Source organism: Mesoplodon mirus, assembly GCF_964341445.2.
Source record: "Mesoplodon mirus genome assembly, chromosome: 4".
Classification (NCBI taxonomy): domain Eukaryota; kingdom Metazoa; phylum Chordata; class Mammalia; order Artiodactyla; family Ziphiidae; genus Mesoplodon; species Mesoplodon mirus.
This window is the reverse complement of record NC_138979.1, coordinates 139,925,091-139,946,548: the sequence shown is the minus strand read 5'-3', so window position 1 is coordinate 139,946,548 and position 21,458 is coordinate 139,925,091. Positions and strand designations below refer to the sequence as shown.

The 21,458-nt window shown below is 40.2% G+C and overlaps 1 protein-coding gene across 2 annotated transcripts in view; it reads right to left on the bottom strand.

Annotated features, from left to right (window-relative positions):
- The window catches only part of GNG2 (G protein subunit gamma 2), a 130,764-nt gene extending 111,334 nt beyond the window's left edge, over nt 1-19,430 (bottom strand). The window contains exon 1 of one of the 2 annotated variants that reach the window (XM_082617423.1): nt 19,249-19,430. The gene's annotated coding sequence lies outside the window, so the exon portion shown is untranslated. The remainder of the gene's footprint in view (nt 1-19,248) is intronic. The other variant, XM_082617422.1, reaches the window with a different exon arrangement.
- Between the last annotated feature and the right edge of the window lie 2,028 nt (nt 19,431-21,458).

Sequence of the window (21,458 nt, the reverse complement as noted above, 5' to 3'; positions counted from 1 at the left end):
AAGATTGGAAGAAGGTATGTCAAAATGTTAGCAGTGTATTATCTCTTTTGTATAGAAAATGGAAGTACCAGAAATTGCTAGATATGCCCCAGTATCTGCTTTCCTCTTCTTCCATGCTTGTGATAGAATCTAAGCTAGGCACATACATATCAAGAATAACTGCTTTTCCCAGCCTCCCTTGTTGCTAGGTGTATGGCCATGTGACAAAGTTCAAGGGGATTGCTGCAGCAGTGATGGGTGCAACTTCTGGGTCATGCCGTCCCCTTTCCAACTTTCTCCCTTCCTACTGGTTATAGTGAGGTCCTTATGGTAGGAAGCCACTTAAGACCATAAAGCAAGGAAAATATGCTTGGAATGATGTAACAGTATGATAGAAGGAGGCTGGATACCTGGATGATCTTGTGGAGGAGGGTTACCTTACCAGCCCTGGACCACACACCTCTGGATTGTTATGTGAGAGAGAAATAACTTCTAACTTCTGTAAGCCACTGTGAAATCAGGTCTCTGTTATATGTGGCTCAACCAAAAATCTAATTAATGGAAGGGGTCAGTCTTAATTTTTTTTTTACACTTTAAGTATTTTCCAAATTTTCAATGATCACCATAAATTACTTTCACCATCAGAAAAACATTTAAGTTAAGCATTGTTTACTAATCTTAAAAAGATTAAGACAGCATAGAATGAAGTTTGGGTAACATGTGCCTTCTTCCCACATATGAGAGGAAAAATGAAATCCACAGTTTTGAGAAATAGTTTTTACACCATATGCCAGGGCAAAATCGCACACAAACTCCCTGCATTTGCCTGATCCTTTAATCAAACTCCACGGCACTTTATTTCAAGCCTTTTGAAAAATAGTTTTAATAAGGAAAAGTTGTAGAAATAAAATCTGCATGAGGAATACTCTAAAAAAAACCTCTAGTCAATGTATTATCCATTTAAAAGGATACCTAGGCTTCTTAAAGTAAATCTTAAATCATTCTTAAAAACCAGTTTTGTAGGTGCACTAACTCATACCTTTAATTTAAGGGTGTTGTTTGTTCTCCATACAGAATCATAATGAATCACTCCTCAGTAATCCCACTTTGTTGACTGTCCATCAAAAAAGCATGTATGTTGGGATTTCCCTGGTGGTGCAGTGGTTAAGAATCTGTCTGCTAATGCAGGGGACACAGGTTTGAGCCCTGGTCCAGGAAGATCCCAAGTGCTGCGGAGCAACTAAGCCCGTACGCCACTATGTCACTATGCCACAGTAGCCCATAGGCTACTGAGCCTGTGCTCTAGAGCCCACGAGCCACAACTGCTGAGCCCACGCACCACAACTACTGAAGCCCACACACCTGGAGCCCGTGCTCCACCACAAGAGAAGCCACCGCAATGAGAGGCCTGCACACAGCAATGAAGAGTAGCCCCTGTTCACCACAACTAGAGAAAGCCCACGTGCAGCAACGAAGACCCAATGCAGCCAAAAAATAAATAAGTAAATGGGGGGGAAAAAAAGCACGTATGTTGACTTTACTTTCCCCTGGAGTGATGACAGATTTGGCAGAGCTCACATAACCTCCTTGGTCTCCTCTGTGATCCAGGGGCCTATATTATAAGATGACTGTCCAAGATAAAGGAGTCATATCTACTCCGTAAGACAGAGAAAAGAGACCTGGTCTACTTGGGGATCAGATCTGAAACAATGGCCTCACTAAAACCCATCTCTAACTGTGTTAGAATAATGCACTGAGGAGCGTTTAAATCTGTAATAATATTATGCCAGTGGCATTTTGGCACCTTTTAGAGGCTCACTAAAGCCCTGTGCACCTGCACACCAGACACTTACCGGGTAGATCTGAGAGACTTATATGTAATTATATAGCAGATAAAGGACCAATTTTCCCCCCTTCTTCCTGAGAGAATGCCAAATGGCCCTTTTCTCTCCTGTGAATCACAACACCCAACACTAAAACGGCTAACTTATATTCAGTAACAAAGGGAGGATGCCAGAGTGTCTTCACTTCCCTCTCAGGACAACTGTGCCAGTACGTTCTCAAGAAACCCTACACTCTCTCTTGTGATAGTCAAATTGAAGCTCATAGTCAACGCTCTGAATTCTCAGTTTCTCTCCCCCTCTTCCCTTTACAGGAACATAAGCAACCCAACTCCACAGGCCTAATTACCATGGTAACACCATGCACCGTGATTATGAGTGTGTTTGTTTTTTTAAAATGACTCACAGATTGTTCTCCCAGAAGCCCCAGACACACAGGTTTCTGGCTGGTTTATACAATCTATCCAAAGTTCTCTTGCAAATGTTTTGCTCTTCATAGCACAACCGGTGTGATGGCGAGAGAGTCATCAAATCAATATGGCCATCTCCTTAAGGATGAAAAAACCCCACTTGGTTCCTTAAACACTCCAACATTAATCAATTTAAAACTCGGGTTAATAATGAAATTAATTTGAGTTTGTACACTGGAGAAAATTAATCTGTTTCTAATTTAAATAATTAAGATAGTTCATAATGCAGTTTTAGGGACCCAAATAAAATTATCAGGTGAAATAAAATCAGCAGTAAAAATTATCAAATAAAATAGCCTACATTGGTGCATACATGGGCGATCATATGTAAAGTGTTTTAAAAGAATAAATGTAAGTCCTTTTTTTAAATTAAAAATGCATTTTCTTTTCCTTAACACTGATCGTAACAATATTACTTGATTCTAGAGTAAATGTAAGTCTTAACTCTGAGATGTTTTTAAACTAAGGTCTACAATAAAGAGATTTATTTTTAAAAAGCAAACATGAAAGAGTCCAGATATTTGGAAGAACTGTGGACTATTTCCATCTATTTATCAATACGTATTATTTAAGACCCTCTATGTACTAAGCACCACTGTTTATAACTGAACATTGTAATAGGACTTAGGGAAGACTATTTTCTTACTGGAGACAAAGGTCATGGGCATGGCTTAGTCCCTCATCTTCTCTCAGAAGACCCTTTGTGTCACAAGGCACCATTCTGGATGAGCTTTTAGTGAGAGGGACCATGACCCAGTGATCACATCAGGTCTAGAATTCAGAGTCCTGACTTGGGCATCATGGGTGGCTCTCTCCAAAAAAAACAGATGTTGGTAATTTTGGTATATTGATTTTCCTCTGTATGAAATGGAAATAAACCCTATTTTAAAAGAAATTTAAATGAAAAATTTTATATAAATCTATATAAATTAAAAAGCGAAGTACCCTGATGGTTACTTATGGTACAACATATGATAAGCAGACACACACACATACAAAATTCATTAAAAATGACTATCTCCAGGACTCCGGGAGGGCTCATGACAAGGAGTACTTCCCAGAACTTCTGCTGCCAGTGTCCTTGTCCTCACGGTGAGACACAGCCACACCCTGCCTCTGCAGGAGACCCTCCAACACTAGCAGGGCTGAGGGCAGACAGCAGAAGCAAGAAGAACTACAATCCTGCAGCCTGTGGAACAAAAATCACATTCACAGAAAGACAGACAAGATGAAAAGGCAGAGGGCTATTTACCAGATGAAGGAACAAGACAAAACCCCAGAAAAACAACTAAATGAAGTGGAGATAGGCAACCTTCCAGAAAAAGAATTCAGAATAATGATAGTGAAGATGAGCCAGGACCTCAGAAAAAGAATGGAGGCAAAGATAGAGGAGATGCAAAAAATGTTTAACAAATACCTAGAAGAATTAAAGAACAAACACCTAGAAGAATTAAAGAACAAACAAACAGAGATGAACAGTACAATAACTGAAATGAAAACTACGCTAGAAGGAATCAATAGCAGAATTACTGAGGCAGAAGAAAGGATAAGTAACCTGGAAGACAGAATGGTGGAATTCACTGCTGCAGAACAGAACAAAGAAAAAAGAATGAAAAGAAATGAAGACAACCTAAGAGACCTCTGGGACAACATTAAATGCAACAACATTCGCATTATAGGGGTCCCAGAAGGAGAAGAGAGACAGAAAGGACCAGAGAAAATATTTGAAGAGATTATAGTTGAAAACTTCCCTAACATGGGAAGTAGCCACCCAAGTCCAGGAAGCACAGCGAGTCCCATACAGGAGAAACCCAAGGGGAAACACATTGAGACACATAGTAATCAAACTGGCAAAAATTAAAGACAAAGAAAAATTATTGAAAGCAGCAAGGGAAAAATGACAAATAATATACAAGGGAACTCCCATAAGGTTAACAGCTGATTTCTCAGCAGAAACTCTACAAGCCAGAAGGGAGTGGCATGATATATTTAAAGTGATGAAAGCAAAGAACGTACAACCAAGATTACTCTACCCAGCAAGGATCTCATTCAGATTCGATGGAGAAATCAAAAGCTTAACAGACAAGCAAAAGCTAAGAGAATTCAGCACCACCAAAGCAGCTCTACAACAAATGCTAAAGGAACTTCTCAAAGTGGGAAACACAAGAAAAGGACCTACAAAAACAAACCCAAAACAATTAACAAAATGGTCATAGGAACATACATATATATAACTGCCTTAAACGTGAATGGATTAGATGCTCCAACCAAAAGAACCAGGCTTCCTGAATGGATACAAAACAAGACCCATGTATATGCTATCTACAAGAGACCCACTTCAGACCTAGGGACACATACAGACTGAAAGTGAGGGGATGGAAAAAGATATTCCATGCATATGGAAATCAAAAGAAAGCTGGAGTAGAAATACTGATATCAGATAAAGTAGACTTTAAAATAAAGAATGTTACAAGAGACAAGGAAGGACACTACATAATGATCAAGGGATCAATCCAAGAAGAAGATATAACAATGATAAATATATATGCACCCAACATAGGACCACCTCAATACGTAAGGCAACTGCTAAGACCTATAAAACAGGAAATAGACAGTAACACAATAATAGTGGGGGACTTTAACATCTCACTTACACCAATGGACAGATGATCCAAAATGAAAATAAATAAGGAAACAGAAGCTTTAAATGACACTATAGACCAGACAGATTTAATTCATATTTATAGGACATTCCGTCCCAAAACAGCAGATTACGCTTTCTTCTCAAGTGCGCACGGAACATTCTCCAGGATAGATCACATCTTGGGTCACAAATCAAGCCTCAGTAAATTTAAGAAAATTGAAATCATATCAAGCATCTTTTCTGACCACAACATTATGAGATTAGAAATCAATTACATGGAAAAAACTGTAAAAAACACAAACACATGGAGGCTAAACAATATGTTACTAAACAACCAAGAGATCACTGAAGAAATCAAAGAGGAAATCAAAAAATACCTAGAGACAAATGCCAATGAAAACAGGATGATCCAAAACCTATGGGATGCAGCAAAAGCAGTTCTAAGAGGGAAGTTTATAGCTATAGAAGCCTACCTCAAGAAACAAGAAAAATCTCAAATAAACTATCTAACCTTACACCTAAAAGAACTAGAGAAAGAAGAACAAACAAAACACAAAGTTAGCAGAAGGAAAGAAATCATAAAGATCAGAGAAGAAATAAATGAAATAGAAACAAAGAAAACAATAGCAAAGATCAATAAAACTAAAAGGTGGTTCTTTGAGAAGATAAACAAAATTGATAAACCATTAGCCAGACTTATCCCAAAAAAAGAGGGAGAGGACTCAAATCAATAAAATTAGAGATGAAAAAGGAGAAGTTGCAACGGACACCGCAGAAATACAAAGCATCCTAAGAGACCACTACAAGCAACTCTATGCCAATAAAATGGACAACCTGGAAGAAATGGACAAATTCTTAGAAAGGCATAACCTTCCAAGACTGAACCAGGAAGACATAGAAAATATGAACAGACCAATCACAACTAATGAAATTGAGACTGCGATTAAAAATCTTCCAACAAGCAAAAGTCCAGGACCAGATGGCTTCACAGGTGAATTCTACCAAACATTTAGAGAAGAGCTAACACCAATCCTTCTCAAACTCTTCCAAAAAATTACAGAGGAAGAAACACTCCCAAACTCATTTTATGAGGCCACCATCACTCTGATACCAAAACCAAAGATACTACACGAAAAGAAAATTACAGACCAATATCAGCAAAAATCCTCAACAAAATACTAGCAAACAGAATCCAACAACACATTAAAAGGATCATACACTATGATCAAGTGGGATTTATCCCAGGAATGCAAGGATTCTTCAATATACGAAAATCAATAAATGTGATACATCATATTAACCAATTGAAGAATAAAAACCATATGATCATCTCAATAGATGCAGAAAAAGCTTTTGACAAAATTCAACACCAGTTTATGATAAAAACTCTCCAGAAAGTGGGCATAGAGGGAAACTACCTCAACATAATAAAGGCCATATATGACAAACCCACAGCAAACATCATTCTCAATGGTGAAAAACTGAAAGCATTTCCTCTAAGATCAGGAACAAGACAAGGATGTGCACTCTCACCACTATTATTCAACATAGTTTTGGAAGTCCTAGCAACATCAATCAGAGAAGAAAAAGAAATAAAAGGAATACAAATTGCAAAAGAAGATGTAAAACTGTCACTGTTTGCAGATGACATGATACTATACATAGAGAATCCTAAAGATGTCACCAGAAAACTACTAGAGCTAATCAATGAATTTGGTAAAGTAGCAGGATACAAAATTAATGCACAGAAATCTCTTGCATTCCTATACACTAATGATGAAAAATCTGAAAGAGAAATTAAGGAAACACTCCCATTTACCATTGCAAGAATAAGAATAAAATACCTAGGAATAAACCTACCTAGGGAGACAAAAGACCTGTATGCAGAAAACTATAAGACACTGATGAAAGAAATTAAAGATGATACCAACAGATGGAGAGATATACCATGATCTTGGATTGGAAGAATCAATATTGCGAAAATGACTATGCTACCCAAAGCAATCTACAGAGTCAATGCAATCCCTACCAAATTACCAATGGCATTTTTTATGGAACTAGAACAAAAAATCTTAAAATTTGTATGGAGACACAAAAGACCCCGAATAGCCAAAGCAGTCTTGAGGGAAAAAAATGGAGCTGGAGGAATCAGACTCCCTGACTTCAGACTATACTACAAAGCTACAGTAATCAAGACAATATGGTGCTGGCACAAAAAAAGAAACATAGATCAATGGAACAAGATAGAAAGCCCAGAGATAAACCCATGCACCTATGGTCAACTAATCTATAACAAAGGTGGTAAGGATATACAATGGAGAAAAGACAGTCTCTTCAATAAGTGGTGCTGGGAAAACTGGACAGCTATATGTAAAAGAATGAAATTAGAACACTCCCTAACACCATACACAAAAATAAACTCCAAATGGATTAGAGACCTGCTCTAGATCTCCTAGAGTAATGGAAATAAAAACAAAAATAAACAAATGGGACCTAATGAAACTTCAAAGCTTTTACACAGCAAAGGAAATCATAAACAAGATGAAAAGACAACCCTCACAATGGGAGAAAATATTTGCAAATGAATCAATGGACAGAGGTTGAATCTCCAAAATATATAAACAGCTCATGAAGCTCAGCATTAAAAAAACAAACAACCCAGTCCAAAAATGGGCAGAAGACCTAAGTAAACCTTTCTCCAAAGAAGACTTACAGATGGCCAAGAAGCACACGAAAAGTTGCTCAACATCACTAATTATTAGAGAAATGCACATCAAAACTACTATGAGGTATCACCTCACACCAGTTAGAATGGGCATCATCAGGATATCTACAAACAACAAATGCTGGAGAGGGTGTGGAGAAAAGGGAACCCTCTTTCACTGTTGGTGGGAATCTAAACTGATACAGCCACTGTGGAGAACAGTATGGAGGTTCCTTAAAAAACTAAAAATAGAATTACCATATGATCCAGCAATCCCACTACTGGGCATATACCCAGAGAAAACCATAATTCAAAAAAACACATACACCATAATGTTCATTGCAACACTATTTACAATAGCCAGGTCATGGAAGCAAGCTAAATGCCCATCGACAGACGAATGGATAAAGAAGATGTGGTACATATATACAATGGAATATTACTCAGCCATAAAAAGGAACGATATTGGGTCATTTGTTGAGACGTGGATGGATCTAGAGACTGTCATACAGAGTGCAGTAAGTCAGAAAGAGAAAAACAAATATTGTATATTAACACATATATGTGGAACCTAGAAAAATGGTACAGATGAACCAGTTTTCAGGGCAGAAATTGAGACACAGATGTAGAGAACAAACATATGGACACCAAGGGGGGAAAGCGGCGGGGTGGTGGTGGTGGTGGTGTGATGAATTGGGTGATTGGGATTGACATGTATACACTGATGTGTATAAAATTGATGACTAATAAGAATCTGCTGTATAAAAAAATAAAATTAAATTAAATTTTAAAAAAATTTTACAAACGACTATCTCTAAATTGCTACATTTTTTATGTATTGTTACCAATAATATTTTTTTCTCTAGAGTTTGAAGGGATAACCAGAGCCTATCAGTCAGGATAGGCTAAGGTTATACTGTGGAAACAACCTCCAAATCTTTTAAGACAGAAAAACTCATTTTTCACTCTCACTATGTATCCATTGCAGGTCAGTGGAGAGACCATCTCTGTGTTGTCTTTATTCTAAGACCCAGGCTTAAGAGCTCAGCCACTGTTCCTGTGTTTCCACCACTGTCAATTGCCAAGGAATGTGCTCATATTCTGGTCATTATAAGCTTCCTCTTAGAGGCGACAAACATCACTTCTGCTTTCACTTCACTGGTCAATGCAAGACACGGCTACACCTATCTAAAGCAGATGAAGACCTGTAAGCCTATCATGAGTTGGGAAGGAAAACCAGAAATATTTTTGCCTAATCACATGCATTGGTGAACACATAGTGCAAGCCTGAGACTGTCACTTAACCAAGTCAGAACCCTGATGTCTGACTATGCCGAGGAAGCAGCCTTCCTCAGGTGATTCCTTACTCCAAGTTCTGAGCACCTGTGGTTCATGTTGGGCCATAATCATTTCTGCTAAAACTGGCTAAGAACCCCATGGCTAGAACTAAAGATCCTCTACTCCATCTTTGTGGTAACAATAATAATTATACTAATAATAGCTACAATTCTGAATAGTTAGTTACTATATGTCAGGCACTATGTTAAATAAACATTTTACATACATTATATAATTTTCCCCTGACAATTTTGTGAAGTAGGTATTGTCATTATATCCCAATCTATAGATAAGGAAACAGAGGCACAGATAGTTTAAGCAACTTGTCCAGGACATTCTGATTCCAAACCAATGTTCTTTAACTACTATGCTCTCCCGTGTATTAAGCCTTAGAATATTATTTTTCTATACTGTAGTATTTTCAGATTATTTTAAAACATTAAAAAAAAATCAATTTTTTTTTTTTTTTTTTTTTTGCTCAGAAATTTTCACTTTTTTTAACTTAAGTTTTTTATTAGTTTAATTTAAAAAAAAATTTGGGACTGTTTGATATCAAGTTTTCTTTTCCCCCAATGGAAAAAAAATAATAAAACTGTCAGCAAAATTACTTTAATGCCTATATACAGTAATGTTCTCTAAACACAACCATCATTCATGAAGTTTAAAAAATAAGGGCAGGGACTCCCTGGTGGCGCAGTGGTTGGGAGTCCGCCTGCCGATGCAGGGGATACGGGTTCGTGCCCCGGTCTGGGAGGATCCCATGTGCCGCGGAGCGGCTGGGCCCGTGGGCCATGGCCGCTGGGCCTGTGCGTCCGGAGCCTGTGCTCCGCAACGGGAGGGGCCACAACGGTGAGAGGCCCGTGTACAGCAAAAAAAAAAAAAAAAAAAAATAAGGGCAAAGGATCCATTCAATTCTCCAAAGAAAGACTAAAATGACTGTTAATTTTTTTTTCTGTGTAAATTTTTTCAAAACTTTTCTCATATGGTTCTGTGCAGATCAGATAAATACCCTTCTTAAACACAGCTCTGTTGGCAAAGCTTAGAAATGAACTTTTACTTTCCTGTTTAAAAATGCAAATATAAGAGTAGGAAGCATTCGATCATTTATTACAGAGAAGGTATCCCTACCATTAGCACTTAATCTGTTACGATGAGAATGCACAGAAATACACCTAGAGGCAAGCAGTCAAAACACTGAAATGACGGCAGCTTCCCTGCAATTTCCCTTTTTCAGTACTGCTGCCTCACAAGCCCAGCCTCTGAAAGGAAACCTCAGAATGAAAAGTAGGAACCACGAGGACAATGCAACAATAATAGAACTGCATGTTGCCTCTGCAGTTGGAAAGTGGAAAACTATTTTCAAAATAACTCATAATCAGAAATTTCAGAGAGTATTCTTGCTTCTCCTACGTATGCTGTAATCAACAAAATGCATACCTCTCTAGAGAAAACGGTGTTTTCCTTTAAGTCTGATAGACATCATACACAGAACTCTTGGCCTCTCTTGCTCATTTCTTGGCCCCGGGTGGATTTTATTTAGATCAAATTGATTTAAATGACGAGTCAGGAAGACTCAATTTAATTATATATATATATATATATTTTACAATGCAGAAATGCAGGGCTAGTTGTCTAAATTAAATGCCATTCTTATCACTTACTAGGACCTGATGTAATTTCTTCTGGAATCATTTGTTTAGAAGGTGATTCTTTGCTTCATCTCACAGGAGCCATTTTGTATTTTCTTCCAGGACTCTTTCTCTAGTCTACCTAGATCATCACCATCAACTAAAGCAAGCTTTTCATTTGTGTGTATTTGTGTATGTTTGTTTTCCTGAAAGGAGAATGCATGGAAACACTGTTCAACTCAAAGTTGTATGATCTTGGTAAGTTTAACCTTTTGGGCCTTGATATCTTCATATATCGGAATGGAAACAATAATAGTGGCAGACTCCGTTGAACAACCAATAACCATTCACCCCTTCTTCCTTGCTAATAGAGCTAGACCTTTTTTCTGGAGTCTGGTGACCATGTTCTTCAGAGAGGCAGGGCTGTGCCATGGCCTCACAGGACACTTGAACTAGCCAATCACAGCAGCTCTGTCTGCCTCACTACTAATAGGGAAGGCACATGAGTTGTGAATGTCATCTCAGAGAGGCCTTCAGGGATTACCCAACAAAGGTAAAATCCCAATGACCCCACCATCATACACACAATCTCTATCATTCAATCTGTTTCTATTTTAATCCACCTCAGCACTTATCATTACCTGATATTTTCTTGTATTGTAATTTGTTTCCGTCAATGGGGTCCAATCCTGGCTGATTCTGATCTAATTAGTCTGGGTTGAGGTTGGGCCATAGGTGTTTTTTCAAAGTACCCCTCAGTGATTTCTAATGTGCAGCTAGATCTGTAAACCATTGGTTTATGTGTTGACCAGGTCTCTCTCAATAGAATGTAATTTCCAAGAAAACAAAGAACTGGCCTGTTTTGTTCATCCAAGTGTCCCTGGCCCCTCGAAGGACACATGGCACATTGCAGACATTCCATTAAGACTTGTGGACAGACTGACTGTATTGTAATTCTGTCAGTATTTGTCTGTTTTCCCAGTAGTTTATAAGCTCCTAGAATATCTAGTCCACTCTGCATAAAAAAAATAAGTCACTCAAGAAAGTTCATTAAACGAATGATAAACAAAGTGCATTTGTGAACCCAAATGTTCTCACCAAAAACAAACAAACAAACAAAACAAAAACAAAAATCCCACAAATATATGGGAGGTGATGTATGTGTTAATTAACTAAATGGGAGGAATCCTTTCACAGTATATATGTATATCCAATCACCATGATGAACCCTTTAAATATCTTATAATTTTATTTGCCAATTACACTTCAATAAAACTGAAATTAGAAACAAACAAAAACCCAAGCTGTATTTGTGTGCTGTAAGGAAGACAAAGATGAAACCGGGTGTGGCTGCTGTCCTCAAAGAGCTTGCAAAAGAAAAAAAAAAAAAGCAGATTGCCGTTATACACATGAGAATGCACTATTTGCTGTGATGAAAGAACAAAAAACTTCAGGGGAAGTAAAGATTGCTTTTTATTGGGAAAGGAAGAAACCAAGGAAGACTTCATGGAAGAGACAGCATTTGAACTGAGCCTTACAGGATGAATGGAATTTGGGTACGCAGAGAAGCAAGACTACAGGGGTGAAGTGTGGAAGGAGAAGCGGGAAAGTTCTTCCAGGGAGAGGCAAGAACACAAACAACATATCAGCCCAGCTGGAGGTCAGGAGGGCTAGAACGAAGACACTGGCTATCAACATGGGAAAGATTAGACGGTGTCAAGAAATGTTTCCAGTGACAATGCAAAGGTCTGAGCAACTGACTCCAGCTTGGTTGTTTGGTGAGGAAAATAATGAAATTGAGTTTTCCTAATTGAGGGACTGAGAGAATGGGGTGTCATTAATAGTCGTGGAATCAGGTGAGGAGCTGGTTTTGAGTGGGGAAAGGCAATGGCAAGCACTGATTTGGAGTCTCAGTTTCAGTGGGCTGGATGTTCTGGCAAGTTTGCAGGGTGCTCGATGTGCAAGTTTAGAGTAGGTGAGAGATCAGGATGGAGAATCAGATTTGGAACTGCCCCCCACCCCAGTGACAATGACAGAAATCATACAAAAGGGTTTGATAAAGGAAGAGGGAGAAAGTTAGTGGCAGAAGAATCAAATCTTGAGAACACTCATTTGGGGAGCAGAACTTGGAGTTAATGGAGAAGTTGGGAGCCTTCAGAGAGACATGACGGGTGGCAGAATATGCCACTCCAAAATATGCCTCTTTGGCATAAGGATTATTTCAGGCAGATTATCGTGGGAAACAGGAGACACTGGAGAAATTATGAAAACATGCTAGAAGTTACATTTTTATAAGGGAAATTTACATTATAAAGGAAATCTCGATTTGTAAGAGTACCTCCCTCTCTGTTCCAGGAAAAGAAGGAGTGGAACCAACTTAAATATGTATATCAAATCTTATTCTTATTTACCACACTTTTCCCGGCCGCCTCCCCATAACTGCTCTCCTCCACTCCTTCTTCTCACTTTTGTCTTTAGCTCAAGATGGTATTTAAGCCTGAGTTCTAAACCACTTCTGAGAGCTCCTCATTTTTCCCTGGTATCTCCCATGTACACATGAGATATACAAGTTAATAAATGTCCATTTGTTTTTCTCTTATCAATCTGTCTTTTGTTACAGGCTTCTCAGAACTGAGAAAGGTGGAGGTAAAACTATTTTTCCTCTGCTACAGGTAGGAAGAAAACAAAGTTAGTAGAGGTTACCAAAGTCAAGGGGAAGCTTTGTTGGCAACCGGTTTCTTTAAATTTATATGTGTAAACTAAGTATGTTTGCAGGCAAAGAGGAAAGGGCCAATAAAAAGAAGAAACCAAATGTGTAAGAAGGAGATAGAATTATTGTCAGAACATAGTCCCCTAGAAAGTAAAAGGAAATAAGAGTCCAAGTCCAGGCTTGAAAGAAAAGCTGTGCTAATTTGACCCAGGAAGGGAGGAGAAGAAAATGAATGAAGACATGAGAAATTGCGAAGTGGTAAAGAATGAGGTCGAGGAATTCCATAATATATACCTTCTCCAAATAACAGGAGGTGAGGTCACCTGTAATGAATAAAGGGAGTGGAGGCTTGGGTTTAATGGTTTTCATTGAAAATGCAGAGGGGATAGTAAAAAGTGAAATTTAAAAAAAAAAAAAAAGGATTTCCTAAGAACAGCAATGGCCCTGCTGATGTTGCAAGGAATCTGGAGTAGGGCCCATCACTCCAGTTTCCAGACCCTCTCCTTCAGCTCTATTGCCAGGCGCCTGGGGCAGAGGATCATGGGAAGGTCTGACCCTGACAACCAGACTGGCAGGGGGACAAGGGAAGGCCAAAGAAATAGGGAGGAAGGGTCAAGTGACTGGTTTTACTAAGTCTTTCCATTAAGAACTTGACTGTATAACAAGAGATAAAAGGGCTGACCCTGTCTTATATCTTCACTTCTAAGAAACATGTTATCTCTAGAGTTTGAGAATTGAGCTCTCTCTTTTCTAATGTTTAAGGAAGTCCTCTAGAGATTCTGAACATTGTCTGAACATTGACTCCCATTAAATATAATTGATTTTCTTTAATGTAAGAGTTTTAAGGAACCACATATATCTCTAACGCTCTTACCTGAAAATCTGAATCTCAATTCCACACTGGCATCTTTACATTTGAACACATTTGAACACAGTAACATAGCATATTAACTTTAAACATTACCCTCTTCTTTTTAAACAAAAGAATATGGTCTTCCAAACAATTTTTAAAGTGACAAAGTATAATGACTTTCTCTATCCATTTGCCCTACTGTGGAGAGAAGTAAAATGGAAATTGAATTGGGAGGTAAGGTTAATCAACTGTGCAGCTCTAGAAAGGTAACAAATTCTGGGCCTATTTTATTATCCGTCATGGAGGGGTTGATACAGGCCAGGTTTGTTCCCAGGTCATTTTTAGCTCTGCAATTCTATGATGTCATAGGCTGGGACAAAGTCTTAACCCAGCTCTGTAATTCCCCTCTCCCACCTGGGTCTAGTAAAGCCAGTCATGGGTCCTCCCAGTAACCACAGAATCAACAGATTTGCAAATTTTAAAAAGTTGGAGGTCATTATCCAATCTCCTAGTATACACACAGAGTGCATTACAAAAAATTAAAATACAGTCTTTTAGGAGCTCTTCAAACCATTCAGGGTCAACATCTGCACCCACACCATAAACCTCAGGTATCACTGCTGTTCAACAGAGTCTTCCCTAACCTTTCTGCCCAGATCACCTCAGCCCCATCCATACCCTGCCTCACTGGTTTTGGAATGGAGAGTGAAATCTGTGGTGGAAAATGAAACACAGGATTCTTACTTTCAAAAGTGAAATTTAGATTAGAATCACATTGCGTTAGTAGAAAATTCTCTCAGAGTCTATTGTTGTTTAACTACTATAGCCCCTTTCCAAGGTTAATCCTCTCCATTGTAAAGAGTTTGAGAACAATTTAGTAGGTAGTTTCTCCTCCCTTTTTCTGAACTTGCTACCTATTGGGCACTTTTTCTACTGCAGCTAATGAGTAGAAACTAGAAAGACACTGAAGTGATGGCCCCCTCCTGGGGGCCTGGCCTGCACCTGACCAGCAGGATCACTGGTCTACAATTAGGGTTTGAATTTCACTATCAGGTTCTTGATATCACTAATTATCAGGATCTATGCAGATTTTCTTTCTCCTCTTGTGTTTAAAAGTTACTTTTGAGAGATGTATTTCACTTGGGCAGGGATAATACTGGTGTATGCAAGAGACTGAATACAAATATTATAATCATGATCTTTCTGACACACTATGTTAAGAGATGCTGCCATTTCAAAACGTCTCCTCGAAAACAATCCAATTAAAAAATGGGTAAAGGACTTGAATAGACATTTCTCTAAAGGAGACCTACAAATCGCCAACAGGCACGTGAAAAGACATTCAACATCACTAATCCTCAGGGAAATGCAAATTGAAACCACAAAGAGATACCAATTCACACCCACTGGGATAGTTACTGTCAAAAACAAACAAACAAAAAACCCCAGGAAATAACAAATGTTGGTGAGGATGTGGAGAAATTGGGACCCTCGTGTCCTGCTGTGGGAATAGAAAATGGTGTAGCGGCTATGGAAAACAGTATGGCCATTCTTCAAAAAATTAAACACAGTTACCATATAATACAGCTATTACACTTCTGGGTACCCCAAAAGAAGTGAAAGCAGGGATATTTGTACACCCATGATCTATTCACAATAGCTAAAACGTGGAAGCGACCCAAGTGTCCATCAACAGATTAATGGATAAAAAACTATAGTACATACATACAATGGAATATTATTCAGCCTAAAAAAGGAAGGAAATTCCAACATATGCCGTAACATGGATGAACCTTGAAGACATTTTGGTAAGTGAAATAAGCCAGTCACAAAAGGACAAATACTGGGCTTCCCTGGTGGCGCAGTGGTTGAGAGTCCGCCTGCCGATGCAGGGGACACGGGTTCGTGCCCTGGTCCAGGAAGATCCCACATGCCGCAAAGCAGCTGGGCCCGTGAGCCATGGCCGCTGAGCCTGCGCGTCCGGAGCCTGTGCTCCACAACGTGAGAGGCCACAACAGTGAGAGGCCCGCGTACCGCAAAAAAAAAAAAGAAAGAAAAGAAAAGAAAAGGACAAATACTGTATGATTCCACTTACACGCAGTACCTAGAGTAGTCATAGACAGAAGGTAGAATGGTGGTGCCAGGGGCTGGGGGGAGGAGGGAGTGGGGAGTTACTGTTTAATGGGAACAGATTTTCAGTTTGAGAAGATGAAAAAGCTCTGGAGACGGAGGGTAGTGGCAGTTGCACAACAATGTCAGTAAACTTAATGCCACAGAATGGCACATTTACAAATAGCTAAAATGGGAAATTTTATGTTATATATATTTCACTACACTTAAAAAAAAATGTCTCCTGAATCTTTGAGACAGTGGCAAAGATCAAGAATACGCTAACTTTTCCCGATGCAGAAGAAAAAACGACATCTGAGTACCTACTATGTACCAGGCAGGCACTCACAAATCACACACAAAAGCAAAAACCAAATAAAACACAACAAACAAACAAACAACAAAATAAATACCCTGATTATGTACTATTAACCCTTCTTTACAGTGAAGAAAGCAAGATTCCTAACACCGTACCAGCTGAAGGAGTAAGAAAACCAGTGGTAGGATTCAAAGGCAGATCTGCCTGACTCTCGAAGCCTGCATTCTTTTCACTCCACCATGCTGTTTTCTGCTACCCACAGTTGTCTCTGAAGAGGCTTTGTGCTTTGACTATAGAGCTTTTATACTTAAAAGTTGAGCCTGCCTTCTGAAGTAGGCTAAAAAAGTCAGTCAACCAAATGCATTCACTACAAGCCCTCCATGAGGCCCGGGACCAACCAGGAGTCGTGTTTCCACTCTGCCGTCGGCCATATGGCAGAAAACACACACACACACACACACACACACACAATTAAAATTTCAGCGTTGGTTGACTCCCTCAAAAGCCTCCGAACACTCTGGACAAAAGCAGTATGTCTTTTAATATTCCATATGGCCAGAAGAAGAGGAAATAGTCCCATTTTACAGGACAGGAGCTTTTTCATCTTTTTCCTAAACCTCCTGCCATCGTAGTTACTGATCTGCTGTTACTCATTCATGTTGTGCTTCAAGCTGGAATTTAATAATTAAGGGAATGTTTGGGGCTGTGCAGAAAATAGGCATCTCTTGTTTGATGTTTTCTGAAAGAGAGCAGGGGGCCTCTGGACTCCCCTCTGCCTATGAGCCAAGGTTTCATTTTCTGACTCTTTTGTGAAACACACAGTGAGGAGTAAAACAGATTTCTACACATCCTCACACAAAGCAGGGTGTTGGCATCATCTAGTGAATCCAGCCCGTAGCTGAGTAAGTACCAGAGTGTGAGCTCCATCCTCGTTCATACAGCCCAGACTCCCAACTTTCCATTTCATTTAATGACAGGCAGCTTGATCACAGAGCTCCAGTTAGGGGCATTCAGGATCCAAGATGCACCCGAGATCTCCTCTCTGGGAAGATGATCTTTACATAAGGTTCCAGTTCCCTTATGTCTCCTAGACATAAGGGAACTGGAACCATGGAATATGTGGTGTGACTTGTTTTGCCCGCAGGTTTGATTAAATTCAATGGATTTGTCAGGGGAGCTCCATGGTTTCAACACCAGCACTATTTCGCCTCTTAGTCATCACACAGGTTTAGTTTCATAAGTATGCTCAGGAAATTTGACCTTTTTTTCTTTAACCTAAAGATTCTTATCTCTGAGAATGCGCTGCTACCCCACAAATTTTGAGAAGACAAATCAATTTCATAAGGTGACATTAAAAAAAAAAAAAACTAGAGCTCTTCACAGTTGAGAATAATGATAAATGAGGAAGCATATACACTTTCCATGGCATATTTAGTGTTTAAAACCTACACTTTAAGAATGAGTGTCTAAATATGACCTTTTAATTATTTTTACTCCTCTATAAGCAGTTCTTTCTTTTGAAAATTACCTCCTTTCATTGTAAAAATGCAAGACAAAACCTTTTATCAACGATCACTTATTGCTTAACAGCATTTTCTGTTGGAGACACAGCTTAATTTTTAAATCAGGCTATGCTAGGATATTAAACCCTCCTACATATCCTGCCAAAGAAATCTCACAATCTCATTTCTAATCCGTTGGACCTATTTACTGCACTTGTATGTGTCATTCACAAATATGAACAAGCCATGGCCATAGACTCTAATAAGAGGACCCATTGCTCAAGGAAATCAAAGAATAAAAATCAAGTTCTGATTTCACTGTTTCGCCCATCCACAGCATAGGCAGGTAAGGAAACAACCTGGCAACACTTTTACATGTTGTCCGTCACTGAGGCTAATATGCACCTTGACCTATAGATGAATAAAATCTATATAAACATAAAACCCATATATACACTGGTATCCGAGTCTAGACAAGTTAAACCCGCCACACTCTTTTGAGAAAGAATGCAACTTTAGGATAAGACCCACTGGTAAATGATAGCTGTTTCTGAGGTTATCCTGAAAGCAGCTGCACAGGGCAGAGGGAGGAAGACACCTTTTTTTTTTAAATGGTAAATACTGCCCCTCACATACGCAATTCCAGCCTTTGTTGGCAAATTCTGAGTACAAAAGGATTTAACGCCCCAAGCAAACAAACAAACAAAAAGCCAAATCACAGTCCTTATGCTGCAAGATAGAAGCTACCCCAGTGCAATGTGTAAGAAAGATAATGCAATTAACATTTTACACCCCTCAAACAAGACTGCAACGTTCAGATGATCGATCAGCCCACAGCTTCACAGCCCCAATTGATTTCAACTGGGCTCTGCTTTCCTTCCAAGAGAACTATGCAAACAGCTTCTTAACATTTAGCGTGTTTTCCTGATGAGTCACCGAAGCTAAGCACTAATGAGGATTATTTTTTTCAAATCAAGGTGTCACGAATTTGGTCCTTCTCAAAATCCCTGCTAACACAACCCATCCTGACCATTTCCCCCCATCCCCGGAACAATGTGTCTTTCTTCCCCCTCGAAATCTGCCCTTACAACCGCAGGCGAGGGTCATTTTTCTCACTTAGCGAGGAGCAACACGAAAAGTGTTTCCTTTACCTTGGCTCCCGAGGCTGGTCCGAGACGAGTGGCTTTCCTCCTCCCTCCGAGCCGCTGTGTGCAGGCGAGCTCCGGCGCAGCCCGCCCAGCCCAGCCCAGCCCCGCAGTAGTAGGAGCTGCCCACGGCGCGGCAGCCGCTGTGTGTATGTGTAGCAGCAGCTCCTGCAGCCCAGGGACTAGTCCCCACCCAGCTTTGTCTTCAGTCATCGGTCTTTCTACAGGAAGCAGTGCATCTCCCACTTCCTCCTCTTGCTAGCTGTGAGCTGCTTACTGCTTTCCCTCTCCTTCCATTTCAGGGCTCACGGGAGCCCTTTCCTCTTCTCTTGGGCTACTGACACCAATGTGACTACAATCCCCTTTTCCCCTTTGTTCCAAGACCCTCTGGGGCCGTGTGTTCCTTCCTTCCCCTTATTCCCTCATTCTCTCGGCCCCCTTCCCCACAGAGTCTGCCTTCTCGGCCTGAACTTGGTCTGTTGTTGCTGCTGTTGTTTTGGGGGGTCCACAGCCCCTGGCCAGGTTCTGCCCCTGAGATCCAGCACCAGGCTCCATGGCACCTCCTCATTTACTGTGGTCCCCATCAAGGCAGCGAGCTGGGCGCTTGCAGCTTCTTGCTGCAGCATTTTTCTCTGTGGCCAACATTCCCGATGCTTCATTTCTCCAAGGTTCCACTACCACTGAGATCTCACTTAATCCACGTGCTCAGAAAAGAATGGCCCTGATAAGTATTCTTGTGGGGCATAGGAGCTAAACCAAGTCCTGCAGTGCTACCCGTGGCCTAATAATGAAGACATATTCCCTGAAAGATTCTCAGTGGTGGGGAGTAGCAAGGTAGAGCTGAACGCTGGATCTTCTCACCCCAGAAACAGAGCCCTCTTCCTCTCCACCCCACACTAGCAGGGCTAAAAGAACCCTCGTCATCCTCTTGTCCTTTCCCTTCACTTTAGGGGGTGGTGCAGTGTTAGGAATAAGGGTAGAGACTGCAGGCCAATCTGCCCACCAGTATTTGAGTCCAAGCGGTCTTTACTGATTTATGAACTTGGGCAAAATAACTTCTACATGCCTCTATTTCCTCATCTGCAAAATGCAGGTGATTATAGTCATACCCCATAGCAGAAATCTGAGGATTAAATGAAATGGTGCACAAAATGATAATAATCATTCCTGAAACATAGGATTCGTTCAATACATATTAGCTCCTACTATTTTTAGAGGACATGGATGCTCAGAGATGGTGAGTGACTTTGGCAGTCAGCAGCCAAACCAGGACCAATACTTGGTTTCCCGATTCCCCACAGTAGGATATTCACCACTAAACCTCAATGCTCTCGGGACTCTGAATTTATTCAGCCTGAGTCATTCTTCCCCACTATGAACACAAGGTGCTTTGGGGAAGCTACAGATTAAACCCAGGCTGAGGGTGGGTCTCGGGGGAATCCTTCTAGTGACCAGGCAACACCATTAAGAAACCTCTCCTCAAGAATCAGTGCCTGGAAAGCTAATCTTCCTGGGCAACGGTTAATTCCCAGCTCTGTTTTTTAATCCAGGCTTGCCTTACCCCTCCAGCAAGTAAACTAACAAGAAATGTTGGAAATCTAAGGCGGGTGCAGGATAACTCTATAATCAGGGAAGTCATCAGGTGAGCCTTGCTAACCCACCTTGAGGACTACATCACATTAACCTGGAAGGTACAGAATTTAATTTCTATGGAATGTTCTGAGACAGTCCCTAGGATACTCCTTGTTTCGATTTGATGTTCCATAAACAGAGTTTGCTTATTTCTTCCTAGAAGTCTTTTATCAAAAAGGACCCTGGGGGCTTCCCTGGTGGCGCAGTGGTTAAGAATCTGCCTGCCAATGCAGGGGACATGGGTTCGAGCCCTGGCCTGGGAAGATTCCACATGCCGTGGAGCAACTAAGCCAGTGCACCACAACTACTGAGTGTGCACTCTAGAGCCCATGAGCCACAACTACTAAGCCCGCATGCCACAACTACTGAAGCCTGCACGCCTAGAGCCCGTGCTCCACAACGAGAGAAGCCACCGCAATGAGAAGCCTGTGCACCGTAACCAAGAGTAGCCCCCGCTCACCACAACTAGAGAAAGCCCGCGCGCAGCAAAGACCCAACGCAGACAAAAATAAATAAATAAAATAAATTTTTTAAAAAAAGGACCCTGATGTTAACTCACTAACATCAAAAAATTACAAAGTGGA